Source organism: Oncorhynchus mykiss, chromosome 19 (assembly GCF_013265735.2).
Source record: "Oncorhynchus mykiss isolate Arlee chromosome 19, USDA_OmykA_1.1, whole genome shotgun sequence".
Taxonomy (NCBI): Eukaryota; Metazoa; Chordata; class Actinopteri; order Salmoniformes; family Salmonidae; genus Oncorhynchus; species Oncorhynchus mykiss.
In genome coordinates, this window is record NC_048583.1 from 2,684,185 (window position 1) to 2,704,836 (window position 20,652).

Below are 20,652 nucleotides of genomic sequence, written 5' to 3' on the forward strand. Positions count from 1 at the left end.
GAAAAGAGAGAGACAGTAATCTTACTATTTCTCACTAAAACATACCTATATTGTCTCTCATATTCTTCACTCCAGGTGAGAAACAATGTTGATTGAGTGACAAACTGTTTCTTACCTGAGCAGGTGAGTCCAACAGCATTACCAGGTAGGCTGGTGTTGTTCTCTCTGTCTGAGGTGTCACAGTCCAGGAGAAGGGACTCATTACCTTTACACTGGAACTCTTTATCCCAGGTCTGACCCTCACCTTCTCCATAGAGCCCCCCCTGTAGAGCTGCAGGAGCCCCACAGCCAACATCCCTACAGACTACCTCTGCATCCTGCCGGTCAAAGTCAGCTTCACACACTGAGGCCCAGGACTGATTGGACTTCACCTCCACTCTCCCAGAGCAGAAACCAGATCCACCCACAAGCCGCACAGACTCTGGAGAAAAATAGTTGGTTGAACATTCAATCAGTTTTGTTGATGACACTGTCAAGGACTAAACACAAATATGTTGGATAAAAGATAGTAGTTTGCTATGTTTGATACTGTAAGAGGTAGAAATGGGTTCTTAGTCACTCAGGATCGGGTTGGGAATAATGCAGGCAGGAGACAGGAATAAGTTCACTTCACTTTATAGAAAATAAACAGCTGGACATCCATCAGGCAGCTTCACTTCAGTACCATCTGAACTACAATGATCTGCCCATGAACATCTCCCATAAACCAATATGACAAACACAAATATAATGTTTAAATACATCTGACATCTCTCCCTCTATTTAAATGAAATAAAAACACATAAAACATGATACATGGTAATATTGTATAATGTATAAATAAATCTCTCAATATGACCAGTCTCTTACCTGAACAGGTCACATGATGATAATATTCACCATAACAGAAACCAGGTTCTTCTATGATGTTACACTGTCTAATAGAAGACTCATCTCCACTACAAATACTAAATAGTCTGACTCCTCTTCTTCCATCTTCTATCAGAGGTCCTCTAGATACAGATACAGGATTCCCACAGTCCATCTCTCTACACACAACCTTAACATCTCTCCTCATTCCCCACCACTTAAAACATAGACCTGACCACTCTCCTTCATAGAAGACTTCCACTGTCCCAGAACAGGAAGTGGTTCCATCCACCAGTCTGACTGAGAGTTCAGCTGTAAACAGCAGAGAGGAAAACACAGTGGTGAGGACAGATGATGACAGTGATTCTGTTATTCTAACAGCAGTAATGCTTTGTGGTTGACAAGTATTAGTAGTTCCATAAAACACTACTTGTTATTGGGGTTTAGAATGGTTTGTATGGACACATGAATTTCTCCATGTGGGATAATAAAGTTGACTAATATTGAACTGCTATAATCACTGTAGATTTATACTCTACCTACCTGGTGGACTGACACTTTGAGCCTGGAGATCTGAGGAGAACGAGAGCGACAGAGGAGAAAGAGACGGAGAGATAGATAGAAACAAAGGAGAAAGGGAAGAGAGAGACAGAGGTTAAATGAACATCAACATGACCTTTCATGATGTGATGGGGAAGACAGGCTTATCGTTGGTATGGTGCAACAACACCCATGTGTACATACACTATATATACAAAAGTATGTGGACACCCCTTCAAATGAGTGGATTCTAGTTCAGCCACTCTCCATCCTGACAGATGTAAAAAATCAAGCACTCAGCCATGCAATCTCCATAGACAAACATTTGCAGTAGTATGTACTTAACGAAGAGCTCAGTGACTTTCCCCTCTCTTCTCCCCCTCTACACTTCTCTTCTCCTCCCCTCTCTTCTCCTCTTCTCCCCCTCTCTTCTCCAGTCTATTCTCCTCTTCTCCCCCTCTCCTCTACTCTTCTCCCCTCTCCACTCCTCTTCTCCCATTCCTCTTATCCCCCTCTCCTCTTCTCCCCCTTCTAGCCCGCTCTTCCCCCACTTCTCCCCCTTTCTTCTCCTCTTCTCCTCCTCTCTTCTTCCCCCACTTCTCCCCCTTTCTTCTCCTCTTCTCCTCCTCTCTTCTTCCCCCACTTCTCCCCCTTTCTTCTCCTCTTCTCCTCCTCTCTTCTTCCCCCTCTTCTCCCCCTCTCCTCTTCTCTCCCTCTCTTCTCCTCCCCTCCCCCTCTTCTCTTCTCCACATCTCTTCTCCTCTTCTGACCCTTTATTCTCCCCTTCTGCTGCCCCCCCTCTTCTCCTCTTCTCCCCACTCGCCTTATCTCCCGCTCACTTCTCTTCTCCCCCTCTTCTTCTCCTCATCTCCCCCTTTCTTCTCCTCTTCTCCCCTCCCCTCTCCTCTCCATTTCATTTTGGTTTTCATCAACCTCAGACTTTAATATCAGTGTTCCAAGAACCTCCACCAGGGGATTTGTAGACTCCTCAAATGGTCCACCACCTTCTCCCAAACTGCCTTCTCATACAAACCAATAAAGACATGGAATGGTCTCACCTCAACATGGATCTAGTCCAATCAGACGTGTCTCACCTAAACATGGATCTAGTCCAATCAGACGTGTCTCACCTCAACATGGATCTAGTCTAATCAGACGTGTCTCACCTCAACATGGATCTAGTCCAATCAGACGTGTCTCACCTCAACATGGATCTAGTCCAATCAGACGTGTCTCACCTCAACATGGATCTAGTCCAATCACAAGTGTCTCACCTCAACATGGATCTAGTCCAATCAGACGTGTCTCACCTCAACATGGATCTAGTCCAATCACAAGTGTCTCACCTCAACATGGATCTAGTCCAATCAGACGTGTCTCACCTCAACATGGATCTAGTCCAATCAGACGTGTCTCACCTCAACATAGATCTAGTCCAATCAGACGTGTCTCACCTCAACATGGATCTAGTCCAATCAGACGTGTTCACACTGATATTGATCTAATAGGCAACAGTGATTTTTTTTAATGACAGAATAAACACATTACATTTAAATAGCTGTAATAACTTAGCTCTGTACACTATTCTGATTAGATACTATTTAATGCTGTGTTTGGACACAGGTTTTTATAGGAACACTAAGGCACCTGGACCACATATTGAGATGTGCCTTCAGTTAAGTAAATCAGTTGTTACATAAGGTGACAGTTGTAGGTGTCACGACTTCCGCCGAAGTCGGTCCCTGTCCTTGTTCTGGCGGTGAAGAAGGATGGCGGTCTGCGCCCGTGCATTGACTATCAAGGTATCAACCAAATCACTGTGAGGTACCTGCTGCCTCTCATAGCCAGTGTGATATTTTTTTTTTTTTTATTTTTTTTTTTATTTCACCTTTATTTAACCAGGTAGGCTAGTTGAGAACAAGTTCTCATTTACAACTGCGACCTGGCCAAGATAAGGCATAGCAGTGTGAACAGACAACACAGAGTTACACATGGAGTAAACAATTAACAAGTCAATAACACAGTAGAAAAAAAGGGGAGTCTATATATACATTGTGTGCAAAAGGCATGAGGTAGGCAAATAATTACAATTATGCAGATTATCACTGGAGTGATAAATGATCAGATGGTTATGTACAGGTAGAGATATTGGTGTGCAAAAGAGCAGAAAAATAAAAATAAATAAATAAAAACAGTATGGGGATGAGGTAGGTGAAAATGGGTGGGCTATTTACCAATAGACTATGTACAGCTGCAGCGATCGGTTAGCTGCTCAGATAGCAGATGTTTGAAGTTGGTGAGGGAGATAAAAGTCTCCAACTTCAGCGATTTTTGCAATTCGTTCCAGTCACAGGCAGCAGAGAACTGGAACGAAAGGCGGCCAAATGAGGTGTTGGCTTTAGGGATGATCAGTGAGATACACCTGCTGGAGCGCGTGCTACGGATGGGTGTTGCCATCGTAACCAGTGAACTGAGATAAGGCGGAGCTTTACCTAGCATGGACTTGTAGATGACCTGGAGCCAGTGGGTCTGGCGACGAATATGTAGCGAGGGCCAGCCGACTAGAGCATACAAGTCGCAGTGGTGGGTGGTATAAGGTGCTTTAGTGACAAAACGGATGGCACTGTGATAAACTGCATCCAGTTTGCTGAGTAGAGTGTTGGAAGCAATTTTGTAGATGACGTCGCCGAAGTCGAGGATCGGTAGAATAGTCAGTTTTACTAGGGTAAGTTTGGCGGCGTGAGTGAAGGAGGCTTTGTTGCGGAATAGAAAGCCGACTCTTGATTTGATTTTCGATTGGAGATGTTTGATATGGGTCTGGAAGGAGAGTTTAGAGTCTAGCCAGACACCTAGGTACTTATAGATGTCCACATATTCAAGGTCGGAACCATCCAGGGTGGTGATGCTGGTCAGGCGTGCGGGTGCAGGCAGCGAACGGTTGAAAAGCATGCATTTGGTTTTACTAGCGTTTAAGAGCAGTTGGAGGCCACGGAAGGAGTGCTGTATGGCATTGAAGCTCGTTTGGAGGTTAGATAGCACAGTGTCCAAGGACGGGCCGGAAGTATATAGAATGGTGTCGTCTGCGTAGAGGTGGATCAGGGAATCGCCCGCAGCATGAGAAACATCATTGATATATACAGAGAAAAGAGTCGGCCCGAGAATTGAACCCTGTGGCACCCCCATAGAGACTGCCAGAGGACCGGACAGCATGCCCTCCGATTTGACACACTGAACTCTGTCTGCAAAGTAATTGGTGAACCAGGCAAGGCAGTCATCCGAAAAACCGAGGAGTCAATGCACGGGGCTTCTTCACAAAATTGGATCTCAGGAGCGTTTACAACCTGGTGAGTATCCGGGAGGGGGACGAGTGGAAGACGGCATTTAGTACCACCTCAGGGCACTATGAGTACCTCGTCATGCCGTACAGGTTGATGAATGCTCCATCAGTCTTCCAGGCCTTTGTAGACAAGATTTTCCAGGACCTGCACGGGCAGGGTGTAGTGGTGTATATCAATGACATTCTGATGTACTCCGCTACACGCGCCGAGCATGTGTCCCTGGTGTGCAGGGTGCTTGGTCGTCTGTTGGAGCATGACTTATACGTCAAGGCTGAGAAATGTCTGTTCTTCTAACAGTCTGTCTCCTTCTAGGGTACCGCATTTCCACTTCAGGGGTGGAGATGGAGAGTGACTGCATTTCCACTTCAGGGGTGGAGATGGAGAGTGACTGCATTTCAGCTGTGTGTAATTGGCTGACTCCCACCCCGGTAAAGGAAGTGCAGCGGTTTCTATGGTTTCAACTACTACCGGAAGTTTATCCAGGGCTTTGGTCAGGTAGCCAACTACTACCGGAGGTTTATCCAGGGCTTTAATCAGGTAGCCAACTACTACCGGAGGTTTATCCGGGGCTTTGGTCAGGTAGCGACTCACATTACCTCACTGCTGAAGGGGGGACCGGTGCGACTGCAGTGGACGGCTGAGGCGGACAGGGCTTTTGGTCACCTGAGGGCTCTGTTTACCTCGGCTCCCCTGCTGGCTCATCCGGATCTGGGATAGGAGCCGTGCTCCCTCAGCGCTCGGGTATGCCACTAAAGGTCCGCACCTGTGCTTTCTTTTCGAAGAAGCTCAGCCCGGCGGAGCAAAACTATGATGTGGGGGACCGGGAGCTGTTGGCTGTTGTCAAGGCTCTGAAGGCGTGGAGACATTGGCTTGAGGGGGCTAAACACCCTTTTCCCATCTGGACTGACCACCGCAATCTGGAGTACATCCGGGCAGCGAGGAGACTGAACCCTCGCCAGGCAAGGTGGAGACTGAACCCTCGCCAGGCAAGGTGGAGACTGAACCCTCGCCAGGCAAGGTGGAGACTGAACCCTCGCCAGACAAGGTGGAGACTGAACCCTCGTCAGGCAAGGTGGAGACTGAACCCTCGCCAGGCAAGGTGGAGACTGAACCCTCGCCAGGCAAGGTGGAGACTGAACCCTCGCCAGGCAAGGTGGAGACTGAACCCTCGCCAGGCAAGGTGGAGACTGAACCCTCGCTAGGCAAGGTGGAGACTGAACCCTCGCCAGGCAAGGTGGAGACTGAACCCTCGCCAGGCAAGGTGGGCCATGTTGTTTTTACCCTTTTTGTTTTCACCGTCCTACAGACCAGGTTCCCAGAACGCTAAGGCAGATGCACTGTCCTACAGACCAGGTTCCCAGAACGCTAAGGCAGACGCACTATCCTACAGACCAGGTTCCCAGAACGCTAAGGCAGATGCACTGCCCTACAGACCAGGTTCCCAGAACGCTAAGGCAGACGCACTGTCCTACAGACCAGGTTCCCAGAACGCTAAGGCAGACGCACTGTCCTACAGACCAGGTTCCCAGAACGCTAAAGCAGACGCACTGTCCTACAGACCAGGTTCCCAGAACGCTAAGGCAGATGCACTGTCTCGGATGTATAACACAGAGGAGCGGTCCATAGATCACACTCCCGAACTTCCGGCCTCTTGCTTGGTGGCACCGGTAGTGTGGGAGCTGGACGCAAGACATCGAGCGGGCGTTACGTACAGAGCCCACTCCCCTCCACCTGCCCAGAGGGACGTTACAGCCCTTACCCATTCCACAACGACCGTGGTCGCACCTTTCTGTGGACTTCCTCAAGGATCTTCCTCCCTCACGATCCTGGTCGTTGTGGATCGGTTCTCTAAGTCCTGCGGTCTCCTTCCTTTTCCCGGTCTCCCTACCGCCCTACAGACTGAGGAGGCCCTGTTTACACATGTCTTATGGGCACTATGGGGTGCCAGAGGATATAGTGTCTGATCGAGGTCCCCAGTTCACGTCAAGGGTCTGTTGGGCAATCATGGAACGTCTGGGGCCTCGGTCAGCCTTACCTCTGGTTTTCCCCTCCGCCATCGGGTTTTCACCTCCGCCACCGCAGTGAGGCCCCGGTCTGGCTCTCGACCCGAAACCTGCCCCTCCGCCTGCCCTGCCGGAAGCTGGGCCCGCGGATTGTGGGGCCATTCAAAGTCCTGAGGAGAGTGAACAAGGTTTGCTACAGGTTACATCTTCCCCCCCCGATTACCGTATTAACCCCTCGTTCCATGTGTCTCTCCTCAGGCCGGTGGTGGCTGGTCCACTCCAGGAGTCTGAGTTGCAGGTGGTTCCTCCGCCCCCTCTGGACATCGAGGGGGCTCCGGTGTATGCTTTTTGAGCCATACTGGACTCGAGGCGTCGGGCGAAAGTCCTTCAGTACCTTGTGGAGTGGGAGAGGTACGGTCCGGAGGAGAGATGGTGGAGGACGTTTTGGACCCTTCGTTGCTGCGGGAGTTCCACCGTCTCCATCCGGATCGCCCTGCACATCAAGGGGGGGTACTGTTACAACTTCCGCAGAAGTCGGTCCTGCTCCTTGTTCGGGCAGCGACGTCAACGGCCTTCTAGCCTTCGCCGATCCACTTTTCATTTTCCATTTGTTTTGTCTTTGTTTTACACGCCTGGTTCCAAATCCAAATGACATGTTCATTATTTAACCCTCTGTTTTCCCCATGGTTTTTGTGCGGGATTGTTTTATGTATGTTTGGTCTGTACAAATCTCTCTCTTACCCCCCCCCCCCTCTCTCCCCTCCCTTCTCTCTTCCCTCCCCTTCTCTCTCTTTCTCTCTCCTCAACAATTCTCTCTCTCCCCTCTCCTTTTCTCTCCCTTGCCCTCCTCCCTCCTCTACCTCCTCTCTCCCCTACCCCCCTCTGTCCCACCCCGTCCTCTGCTCTCCCCACCCTTCCTCTCTCCTCCCTCTCATTCTGCTCCTCTCTCGCTCTCTCTCTCTCTCTCTCTCTCTCGTTCTCTCTCTTTTCTTGACATATAGTGTTGGACTTGATCTTGACTCTGCTCATAGACTTCTATCATCTACACCCCTCCCTTCTCCTACTCTAACATAACACCAATATAATATATAATACATAATATATACTCTCATTCATTTACATAGAGACAGATACAATCAATGATTGACACACTGAATATACAACAGTCAGACGCATGACACCATCACAACTTAACTGACATTAGTGCCTGTCCCCAGATGGACAGTTAGACTACAGTAAAGTACATTTACAGGTGATCACATCATTGTCCTGCTTTGAGACACATTTTTACTGTCTGCTTCCAGTTGCATGTTATTTTACTAACCCTGCAAATTATAATATATCTTATAATATCAAAACATATCTCAGTAACTGTCACAAGTGTATATCAGTGTAACAAAATCCTACCTGTGCTCCACAACAGGGTCATCAGTACCACTGCAGGTATCATATCTGTCTCTAACTGGGGCTCCACAGTCTGCTGTCATAAAGAGTGGACTGAAGGAAAATACTGCTAGGCTATATGACTTCTCTCTCATTATGTCCTTACTTCAATGATGTGAGATTAACTTCTTAGCATCTTATCTTGGATCAGTGGTTGAACACACGACAGCAAACTGATATGTTAAAAAAAACTCCACAGGGAACTGCTGGCAGAGCAGCAACTTTTCACATAGAGTGTCCTATAATATCACCTCTAACTTTCTACTGCTTGAGTTCAACTCTTATAGAATATTGGCTTAATGTTCCAGCACCTAAATATAAACAGTACCAGCACCCAAAATGAGTAGTGATGAGGTCTCATGTTAGAGCAGGAGAAGGGGGGATGTGGTGTAGAAGCTAGAGGTCTGTTACCCAAGTCAACTCAACAGGCCTGATGCTATATGTCTCCTATATGTCTCCTTCTACCAACCCAGTCTGTTAGTAAGAACTATTTATCTCTCCCTTCTCCCCTGTCTCCTTCTACCAACCCAGTCTGTTAGTAAGAACTATTTCTCTCTCCCTTCTCCCTGTCTCCTCCTCAGTCTGTCAGTGAGTAAGAACTATCTCTCTCTCCTATCTCTCTCTCTCCCTCCTCCCCTGTCTCCTCCTCAGGCTGTCAGTGAGTAAGATCTCACTCTCCTATCTCTCTCGCTCTCCCTCCTCCCTTGTCTCCTCCTCAGTCTGTCAGTGAGTAAGAACTATCTCTCTCTCCCAGCCTTGTGGTTGATTAAAGACCCCCCCACCCTCACGTTTCACCATTTGGTAGTCCGTACCACAAACCTGGGTTTGGCAGATGCCAGGAGAACGCTACCTACCCCAAAGCATAGTGCCAACTGTAAAGTTTGGTGGTGTAGGAATAATGGTCTGGGGCTGTTTTTCATGGTTCAGGCCCCTTAGTTCCAGGGAAAGGGAAATCTTAAGGCTACAGCATAACAATGACATTCTAGACTATTATGTGCTTCCAACTTTGTGGCAACAGTTTGGGGAAGGCCCTTTCCTGTTTCAGCATGACAATGCCCCTGTACACAAAGCGAGGTCCATACAGAAATAGTTTGTTGAGATCGATGTGGAAGAACTTTACTGGCCTTCACAGAGCCCTGACCTAAACCCCATTGAATACCTTTAGGGATGAATTGAAATGTCGACTGAGCCAGGCCTAATCGCCCAACCTCACTAATGCTGTTGTGGCTGAATGGAAGCAAGTCCTCGCAGCAATGTTCCATCTTCTAGTGGAAAGCCTTCCCAGAAGACTCGAGGCTGTTATAGCAGCAATGATCCAACATCTAGTGGAAAACCTTCCCAGAGGACTGGAGGCTGTTATAGCAGCAAAGGGGGGACCAACTCCATATTAATGCCCATGATTTTGGAATGAGATGTTAGATGAGCAGGTGTCCACATACTTTTGGTCATGTAGTGTACATTCCCCTTCCATGCAAATGTGTAACTCTCTTTGCAGATGAGATTAAATCTAATTACATTTATTTTTTCTTTTTTTAAATCATTAATTTCAGAGGTCAGGGGTCAAGCTGAGCCGGACCAAGAGTGGAAAAGGTTGCTGATTATGATGACATCACTGGTGAGAAGTCAGTAAAGACAAGATATTCAGTTGGATGCATGTTAGTCTGTCAGCCCTATCTCTGTTGGCATCTCACTTTCTCTCCACGCCTTCTCTCTCTCTCTCTCTGTTCCTCTCTCTCTCTTCCTGACAGATAGCATCAGGCCTGTTGCCTTGGTAACAGACCTCTATCATCTAAACCCCCCTTCTCCTACTCTAACATCAGGCCTGTTGCCTTGGTAACAGACCTCTATCATCTACACCCCCCTTCTCCTACTCTAACATCAGACCAATATAATATATAATATGTCAAGTATAAGTAGTTCCATAAAACACTACTTGTTATTGGGGTTTAGAATGGTTTGTATGGACACATGACTTTCTTCATGTGGGATAATAAAGTTTACTAATATTGAACTGCTATAATCACTGTAGATTTATACTCTACCTACCTGGTGGACTGACGCTTTGACCCTGGAGATCTGAGGAGAAAGAGAGAGACAGAGGAGAAAGAGAGAGAGAGAGAGACAGAGAGATAGAGAGAAAGGGAGGAGTCAGAGGAAGAGAGAGGCAGAGGTTAAATCAACATAACATGACCTTTCATGATACGATGGGGAAGACAGTGGTATGGTGCAACAACACCCATGTGTAAACACATTCGCCATCTCTCCTCCACCCTCCTCTCTCCCCTACCCTCCTCTCTCCCCTACCCTCTTCTCTCCTCTGCAAATCTCTCTATCCCCTCCCTCCCATCATCTATACTCTACCCTTCTCTCTCCTATCCTCCACTCTCCCCTTCCCTCCTTTCTCCCCTCCCCTTCTCTCTACCCTCCCCTCTATCCCCTACCCTCCTCTCTCCTCTACCCTTCCCTCTTTTCTCCTTCTCAAATCTCTCTCCCCTACCCTCCTCTCTCCCCTACCCTCCTCTCTCACCTATCTTGCTCTATGCCCTCCTTTCCTATTGCCCCTCCCTTTCTCTCTCCCCAACACTCCTCTCTCCCTACCCTCTCTCTCTCCTCCTCCTCAAATCTCTCTCCCCACCCCTCCTCTCTTCTCATCTCTCTCTCTCTCTCTCTCATTCTCTCTCTCTTCGTGACGTATAGTGTTGAACCTGTTGATCTTGACTCAGCTCATAGACCTCTATCATCTACACCCCTCCCTTCTCCTACTCTAACATAACACCAATATAATATATAATACATAATATATACTCTCATTCATTTACATAGAGACAGATACAATCAATCATTGACACACTGAATATACAACAGTCAGATGTATGACACCATCACAACTTAACTGACATTAGTGCCTGTCCCCAGATGGACAGTTAGACTACAGTAAAGTACATTTACAGGTGATCACATCATTGTCCTGCTTTGAGACACATTTTTACTGTCTGCTTCCAGTTGTATGTTATTTTACTAACCCTGCAAATTATAATATATCTTACAATATCAAAACATATCTCAGTAACTGTCACAAGTGTGTAACAGCATCCTACCTGTGCTCCACAACAGGGTCATCAGTATCACTGCAGGTATCATATCTGCCTCTAACTGGGGCTCCACAGTCTGCTGTCAAAAAGAGTGGACTGAAGAGTGGAAAATACTGCTAGGCTATATGACTTCTCTCTCATTATGTCCTTACTTCAATGATGTGAGATTAACTTCTTAGCAACTTATCTTGGATCAGTGGTTGAACACACTACAGCAAACTGATATGTTAAAAAAACTCCACAGGAAACTGCTGACAGAGCAGCAAAGTTACACATAGTGTGTCCTATAATATCACCTCTAACTTTCTACTGCTTGAGTTCACCTCTTATAGAATATAGGCTTAATCTTCCAGCACCTAAATATAAACAGTACCAGCACCCAAAATTAGTACTGATGAGGTCTCATGTTAGAGCAGGAGAAGGGGGGATGTGGTGTAGAAGCTAGAGGTCTGTTACCCAAGTCAACTCAACAGGCCTGATGATGTATGTCAGGGTCAGGCTGGGCCAAGAGAGGAACAGGTTACTGGTCATGATGACATCACTGGTGAGAAGTCAGTGACAAAAAAGATGAAGAGGAGACGAGAGAAGAGGAGAGGAGACGAGAGAAGAGGCGAGGGGGGAGAGGAGGAGAGGAGAGGGGGGAGGAGAGGAGAGGGAGAGGGGGGAGAAGAGGAGAGTGAGAGGGGAGAAGAGGAGAGGAGAGGAGAGGAAAGGGGGGACAAGGGGAGACGCGAGAAGAGTAGAGGGGGGAGAAGAGGAGAGGGAGAGGGGAGAAGAGGAGAGGGGGGAGAAGAGGAGAGGGAGAGGGGAGAAGAGGAGAGGAGAGGGGGGAGAAGAGGAGAGGGAAAGGGGGGAGAAGAGGAGAGTGAGAGGGGAGAAGAGGAGAGGAGAGGAGAGGAAAGGGGGGAGAAGGGGAGACGCGAGAAGAGTAGACGGGGGAGAAGAGGAGAGGGAGAGGGGAGAAGAGGAGAGGGGGGAGAAGAGGAGAGGGAGAGGGGAGAAGAGGAGAGGGGAGAGAAGAGGAGAGGGAGATGGGAGAAGAGGAGAGGAGAGGGGGGAGAAGAGGAGAGGAGAGGAGAGGAAAGGGTGGAGAAGGGGAGACGCGAGAAGAGTAGAGGGGGGAGAAGAGGAGAGGGAGAGGGGAGAAGAGGAGAGGGGGGAGAAGAGGAGAGGGAGAGGGGAGAAGAGGAGAGGGGAGAGAAGAGAAGAGGGAGAGGGGAGAAGAGGAGAGGAGAGGGGGGAGAAGAGGAGAGGGAGAGGGGGGAGAAGAGGAGAGTGAGAGGGGAGAAGAGGAGAGGGGGGAGAAGAGGAGAGTGAGAGGGGAGAAGAGGAGAGGGGGGAGAAGAGGAGAGGGAGAGGGGAGAAGAGGAGAGGGGAGAGAAGAGGAGAGGGAGAAGGGGAGAAGAGGAGAGGAGGTACTGTTTGTCACACCGTTCCACTCAGAGGACTCTACCTTTTGTTATCAAGTGGGGTTTTCCACTATATTTAGTAAACCAGTCATTTCAGTGAAGAGAACAAGTGCACACTTTAGGAGAAAGGAGGATAATTGGGACAATGCTTCTTTCTAGTCTACAGTCCTGTGTCTGTGACACCAGATTACCACCTAGTGGCCATAAGAGGAACTGTCCTGTCAGTGTGTTTTTACTGCTGGCTCAAAACAACACTGTGACACCAGATTATCACCTAGTGGCCATAAGAGGAACTGTCCTGTCAGTGTGTTTTTACTGCTGGCTCAAAACAACACATACAGGATATGATTCATGTGTGAGTACTAAAAGCACATGAATATAGTATATTATAGTAAATTTGATATATATGTGGGTCTGATAAGTAAACAGTCTTAATGTTTGCTGTTTTATCACTCAGAAGAACAATGTGTCAGGACATACGCCAGAGATGAGAAGCAGGTACGTGGAATCAACATTTAATCAGGAACAGACAAAGACAAGAACAGCGTCAGCACACGGGTACAAAACCACAAACCACAATTAATGCTGAAGCAGGGAACAGATCGGGGAACCAGACAGATGTAGGGAAGGTAATGACAGGGGTGACTGAGTCCAGGTCCAATAATCGTTGATGCGCGTGACGGGGGGAGCAGGTGTGTGTAATGATGGTGCAGGATGGAGAGTAATGCTGTTGAGCCTGGGGCCTTCGGGCTCCAGGGAGGGACACATTGGGCACTATGTAACCAAACACATGTGAAACCTCATGATATGAGTGATAAGAAGTGTTTAAAAAGGTGAGTTCTGAACCCTGTAGACTACTGCACTACTTCTGAAGAAGACCAGAGTCATTTCAGAATGAAGACTGCTATAGTTCTGACGGTGTTGCTGCTCTGTCTGTCTGGGGCCTGGACTCAGGGAGAGAGTGGAGGGGTGACTAGTAGTTCTGTCTGTCTGTCTGGGCCCTGGACTCAGGGAGAGAGTGGAGGGGTGACTAGTAGTTCTCTCTGTCTGTCTGCCTGTCTGTCTGTCTGTCTGTCTGTCTGGGGCATGGACTCAGGGAGAGAGTGGAGGGGTGGCTAGTAGTTCTGTCTGTCTGTCTGTCTGGGGCATGGACTCAGGGAGAGAGTGGAGGGGTGGCTAGTAGTTCTGTCTGTCTGTCTGTCCGTCCAGCCGTCTGTCTGTCTGGGGCCTGGACTCAGGGAGAGAGTGGAGGGGTGGCTAGTAGTTCTGTCTGTCTGTCTGTCTGGGGCATGGACTCAGGGAGAGAGTGGAGGGGTGGCTAGTAGTTCTGTCTGTCTGTCTGTCTGTCTGTCTGTCTGTCTGTCTGGGGCCTGGACTCAGGGAGAGAGTGGAGGGGTGGCTAGTAGTTCTGTCTGTCTGTCTGTCCGTCCAGCCGTCTGTCTGTCTGGGGCCTGGACTCAGGGAGAGAGTGGAGGGGTGGCTAGTAGTTCTGTCTGTCTGTCTGTCTGGGGCATGGACTCAGGGAGAGAGTGGAGGGGTGGCTAGTAGTTCTGTCTGTCTGTCTGTCCGTCCAGCCGTCTGTCTGTCTGTCTGTCTGTCTGTCCGTCCAGCCGTCTGTCTGTCTGTCTGTCTGTCTGTCTGTCGGTCTGGGGCATGGACTCAGGGAGAGAGTGGAATATGTACACTAAATCACCAAAAGTATGTGGACACCTGCTCATCTAACATCTCATTCCAAAATCATGGGCATTTGCATGGAGTTGGTCCCCCTTTACTGCTATAACAGCCTCCAGTCTTCTGGGAAGGCTTTCCACTAGATGTTGGAACATTGCTGCTATAACAGCCTCCACTCTTCTGGGAAGGCTTTCCACTAGATGTTGGAACATTGCTGCTATAACAGCCTCCACTCTTCTGGGAAGGCTTTCCACTAGATGTTGGAACATTGCTGCTATAACAGCCTCCACTCTTCTGGGAAGGCTTTCCACTAGATGTTGGAACATTGCTGCTATAACAGCCTCCAGTCTTCTGGGAAGGCTTTCCACTAGATGATGGAACATTGCTGCTATAACAGCCTCCAGTCTTCTGGGAAGGCTTTCCTCTAGATGTTGGAACATTGCTGCTATAACAGCCTCCAGTCTTCTGGGAAGGCGTTCCACTAGATGTTGGAACATTGCTGCTATAACAGCCTCCACTCTTCTGGGAAGGCTTTCCACTAGATGTTGGAACATTGCTGCTATAACAGCCTCCACTCTTCTGGGAAGGTTTTCCTCTAGATGTTGGAACATTGCTGTGAGGACTTGCTTCCATTCAGCCACAAGAGCATTAGTGAGGTCGGAAACTGATGTTGGGCGATTTGGTCTGGCTCGCAGTCGGCGTTCCAATTCATCCCAAAGGCGTTCAACGTCATTGAGGTCAGGGCTTTGTGAAGTTCTTCCACACCAATCTCAACTAACCATTCATGTATTGAACTCGCTTTGTGTACAGGGACGTTGTCATGCTGAAACAGGAAAGGGCCTTCCCCATACTGTTGCCACAAAGTTGGAAGCACAGATTCCTCTAGAATGTCATTCTGTGCTATAGCATTAATTTCCCTTAACTGGAACTAAAAGGCCCGAACCATGAAAAACAGCCCCAGACCATTATTCCTCCTCCACCAAACTTTACAGTTGTCACTATGCATTAGGGCAGGTAGCGTTCTCCTGGCATCCTCCAAACCCAGATTAGTGTGTTGGATTGCTAGAAGGTGAAGATGATTCATTACTCCAGAGAATACGTATCCACTGCTCCAGAGTCCAGTGGCTGTGAGTTTTACACCACTCAAGCCGACGCTTGACATTGCCCATATTGATCTTAGGTTTGTATGCACCTGCTCGGCCGTGGAAACCCATTTCAGGAAGCTCCTGACAAACAGTTTCTTGTGCTGATGTTGCTTCCAGAGGCCGTTTGGATCTCGTTAGTGAGTGTTGCAACCAAGTACAGACGATTTTTACACGTTACACTCTTCAGCACTCGGCGGTCCTGTTCTGTGAGCTTGTGTGGCCCACTACTTCTTGGCTGAGCCGTTGTTGGTCCCAGATGTTTCCACTTCACAATAACAGCACTTACAGTCGACCAGGCAGCTCCAGCAAGGCAGGAATTTGACAAACTGACTTGTTGGAAAGGTACCATCTTATAATGGTGCCACGTTCAAAGTTACTGAGATCGTCAGTAAGGCCATTCTACTGCCAATGTTTGTCTATGGAGATTGCATGGCTGTGGGCTTAAATTTAAACACCTGTCAGCAACTGCTGTGGCTGAAATGGCCCAATCTACTAATTTGAAGGGGTGTCCACATACTATTGTATATATAGTGTATTCACCCAGCTGTCTGGTCCAGGAGAATATCACCTGTGATGCTGTCTGGTCCAGGAGAATATTACCTGTGATGCTGTCTGGTCCAGGAGAATATCACCTGTGATGCTGTCTGGTCCAGGAGAATATCACCTGTGATGCTGTCTGGTCCAGGAGAATATCACCTGTGATGCTGTCTGGTCCAGGAGAATATCACCTGTGATGCTGTCTGGTCCAGGAGAATACCGCCTGTGATGCTGTCTGGTCCAGGAGAATATCACCTGTGATGCTGTCTGGTCCAGGAGAATATCACCTGTGATGCTGTCTGGTCCAGGAGAATATCACCTGTGATGCTGTCTGGTCCAGGAGAATATCACCTGTGATGCTGTCTGGTCCAGGAGAATATCACCTGTGATGCTGTCTGGTCCAGGAGAATACCACCTGTGATGCTGTCTGGTCCAGGAGAATATTACCTGTGATGCTGTCTGGTCCAGGAGAATATCACCTGTGATGCTGTCTGGTCCAGGAGAATATCACCTGTGATGCTGTCTGGTCCAGGAGAATATCACCTGTGATGCTGTCTGGTCCAGGAGAATATCACCTGTGATGCTGTCTGGTCCAGGAGAATATCACCTGTGATGCTGTCTGGTCCAGGAGAATATCACCTGTGATGCTGTCTGGTCCAGGAGAATACCACCTGTGATGCTGTCTGGTCCAGGAGAATATCACCTGTGATGCTGTCTGGTCCAGGAGAATACCACCTGTGATGCTGTCTGGTCCAGGAGAATACCACCTGTGATGCTGTCTGGTCCAGGAGAATACCACCTGTGATGCTGTCTGGTCCAGGAGAAGGTGACCAGTTAGGAGTTCTGTACTATGAGATGTGAAAATGTACCTCATAAAAGGTATAATGTTTTAACTCTTCATCGTTGGGTCTCAGAGCATTTCACAGTAAAGTCTACACCAGTTGTACCTCATAAAAGGTATAATGTTTTAACTCTTCATCGTTGGGTCTCAGATCATTTCACAGTAAAGTCTACACCAGTTGTATTCAACACATTATATTCATGTTTATGTATTTAAGACACTGCATCTCAGTACAAGAGGTGTCACTGAAGGACCTGGTTTGAATCCAGGCTGCATCATATCCTGTGATGGGGGTTCCATAGAGTGGTGCACAATGGGCCCAGCGTTGTCCGGGTTTGGCCGTCATTGTAAATAACTATTTGTTCCTAACTGACTGTGTGGGAGGATTTTCCAGACATCTGGTAACTATACTGTTCTCTTGTAAGTAGATAGAATAATCAATATGAGTTTAAATACTAGACATGTTTAAGCAGAATGAAGGCTGAGCCCATGTGACTGTACAAAGCTGGATCAACATCGAGTCAACTATTAGACATGTAAAAAACAGAACATGAACAGAATCTGTGTAGATGAGGAAAGGTAGACTAACAAGACGTGTCTGGTCTGGGCCATATCTGATCTTGTGAAGGCTACTGGACACACACATGGGTTAATCACACAGACAACATCAGTCTGATCTGGTGAAGGCTACTGGACACACACATGGGTTAATCACACAGACAACATCAGTCTGAACTTGTGAAGACCTTTGGACAGGAACATTAGATAATCAGTTATAGGCCCCAGTAGGAGTGTGCATGTCACCACCAATAGAATCTATGCCCCAATGTCTGAGCTAGTAAGAGAATGGAAACTAAGCAAGACAACGAGATTCATAAAGTGGAGTGATGATGTTATGTAAGGATCAGACTGTATAGGCTATATTACATGTATTTAGTGTATTATTGGGGCAGCAGGGTAGTGGTTAGAATGTTATGTAAGGATCAGACTGTATAGGCTATATTACATGTATTTAGTGTATTATTGGGGCAGCAGGGTAGTGGTTAGAATGTTATGTAAGGATCAGACTGTATAGGCTATATTACATGTATTTAGTGTATTATTGGGGCAGCAGGGTAGCCTAGTGGTTAGAATGTTATGTAAGGATCAGACTGTATAAACCTGCAGAAGACAGTCAGCTACATTTTGGAGAGATGCATTTACATTTAGAGGTTGTTAAACAAAGGAACGCAACACTTATTTTTCATCCCTCATCGATATCATGTTGAAATCATTTGTGTGAGAGTGGGGAGATGAGTTTGTCCTGTTAAAACTAACAGCTCAAAAACCACATGGAACCTTAATGTGTACATCACTGGTTAGAGGACAACTTGTAGAAAACATCGAGCTACATTTTGATTCAAGTGGGTCACCAATGCTGTAAGTGTAACACAGCTCTTTTTGTGTGAGTCACTTTCTGTTATATCATATAAATAGCACTCTTTCAATTCAGAGCCTGGATTTTCCCCCTGAGGCTAATATCCATATCATGCAGAAATCAATTGAACAGGGGGCAAACATTTAGTGTTCTACATTGTGACATCATTAAAATACTCCTTCTACAATGTTAAAACATTCTACATTGTGACATCATTAAAATGCTCCTTCTACAATGTTAAAACATTCTACATTGTGACATCATTAAAATACTCCTACTATAATGTTTAAACATTCTACATTGTGACATCATTAAAATACTCCTTCTACAATGTTAAAACATTCTACATTGTGACATCATTAAAATACTCCTACTATAATGTTTAAACATTCTACATTGTGACATCATTAAAATACTCCTACTACAATGTGAAAGCATTCTACATTGTGACATCATTAAAATACTCCTACTACAATGTTTAAACATTCTACATTGTGACATTAATTCATTGATATCATGAAACAACTCCATCATTAATGTATTTTCTGATGTTTGATCAGAGATCTTTAATCAGAGTATCTCTTGTCACATTGATCACAACTATAAAGTTTCTCTCCTGTGTGTGTTTCTGGTGTGATATCAGGCTACTTGACTGAATAAAACTCTTCCCACATTGACTACAGCTGTAAGATTTCTCTCTTGTGTGTGTTCTCTGCTGTATAGTCAGATGGCTAGATGTAACAAAACTCTTCCCACATTGATCACAGCTATAAGGTTTCACTCCTGTGTGTGTTCTCTGCTGTATAGTCAGATGCCTAGATGTAACAAAACTCTTCCCACATTGATCACAGCTATAAGGTTTCACTCCTGTGTGTGCTCTCAGGTGTACTATCAGCCAGCTTGAGTGATTAAACCTCTTCCCATATTGAGTACAGTTATAAGGTTTCTCTACTGTGTGTATTTTCTGGTGTGATTTTAAATCTGTTGAACTAACAAAACTCTTTCCGCAGTCAGAGCAGTGGTAAGGTTTCTCTCCCTTGTGTGCTCTCAAGATGTACTATCAGGCAGCTTGAGTGAGTAAAATGTTTCCCACATTGATCACAGCTATAAGGTTTCTCTCCAGTGTGTATTCTCTGGTGAGTTTTCAGGCAGCTTGACTGAGTAAAACTCTTCCCACATTGATCACAGCTATAAGGTTTCTCTACAGTATGAATTCTCATGTGTACTTTTAGTAATTCTGATCTTCTTTAAGTTCTAATGAAGATTTGCAACCTTCCCCACAGTCAGAGAAGCAGTGAGATTTATTCCCTGTGGGTGTTTCTTGAGGTGATATAATGTAGCAGTACTTTAATGATGTCACAATGTAGAATGTTTTAACATTGTAGTGGGAGTATTTTAATGATGTCACAATGTAGAATGTTTAAACATTGTAAAAGGGGTATTTTAATGATGTCACAATGTAGAATGTTTTAACATTGTAGTGGGAGTATTTTAATGATGTCACAATGTAGAATGTTTTAACATTGTAGTGGGAGTATTTTAATGATGTCACAATGTAGAATGTTTAAACATTGTAGTAGGAGTATTTTAATGATGTCACAGTGTAGAATGTTTTAACATTGTTGTTGGAGTACAAAGGATTTTAATTTGTTAAAAGTCCATATTGATACAGAAACACTAAACCAGGATTTAGATGTATTAAGAACAAGTTGATTGACAAAGTCATGAAAAATGGAATAAACCACATTTTGGCTGTGATAAAAGATATGCCTCTGGGGTCAAAATGATCCATGTCAGAACTATGGTTCAATGTAAATATGTAGTGGGTCAAAATGATCCATGTCAGAACTATGGTTCAATGTAAATATGTAGTGGGTCAAAATGATCCATGTCAGAACTATGGTTGAATGTAAATATGTAGTGGGTCTAAAGTTTGTTTTAAATTATCACTCATTAAACACGAATCAATCAACACATGCTTCTATTTGAATGACTTAATATAATATTACACTTTTATGAAATAAATGAAAATAAACTTTTGGTTCCTCAACTGTGTTTCCCCTCCAGTCAGCAGATGACGATGTGTCTTTTTATTTTAATTTATATATTTTTTTTTACAAACACTTTCCTCTCGGTGGAAGTTGGTTTTGTGAACGGAGAATTTGTCTTATATATTTATTACAACAAGATCTCTCAAGTAAGCCCACGCCTTCCAATCTGAGTTCTGGATAAACTTTGTGATCATTACCAAAGATAAGATGGTTTTCATTAGTGTAGTTAGACCCCTGGGAACGGCTCTGAGTTCTGGATAAACTTTGTGATCATTAATAAAGATAAGATGGGTTTTCATTAGTGTAGTTAGACCCC

General features: G+C 46.1%; 1 protein-coding gene, 1 long non-coding RNA gene and 1 pseudogene across 2 annotated transcripts in view; all 3 read right to left on the minus strand.

Moving 5' to 3' along the window:
- Positions 1–20,652, minus strand: part of LOC110511353 (deleted in malignant brain tumors 1 protein-like) — a 32,975-nt gene that overhangs the window by 3,310 nt on the left and 9,013 nt on the right. The gene's annotated exons all lie outside the window — the stretch shown is intronic.
- On the minus strand, positions 274–10,404 carry LOC118941405. Its single transcript, XR_005037622.1, has 4 exons — positions 10,220–10,404; positions 1,393–1,422; positions 850–1,161; positions 274–421 (listed from the first exon to the last, which is right to left on the minus strand). It is a non-coding gene; the product is annotated as an uncharacterized LOC118941405 (long non-coding RNA).
- Positions 18,727–19,670, minus strand: LOC118941402 (annotated as a pseudogene).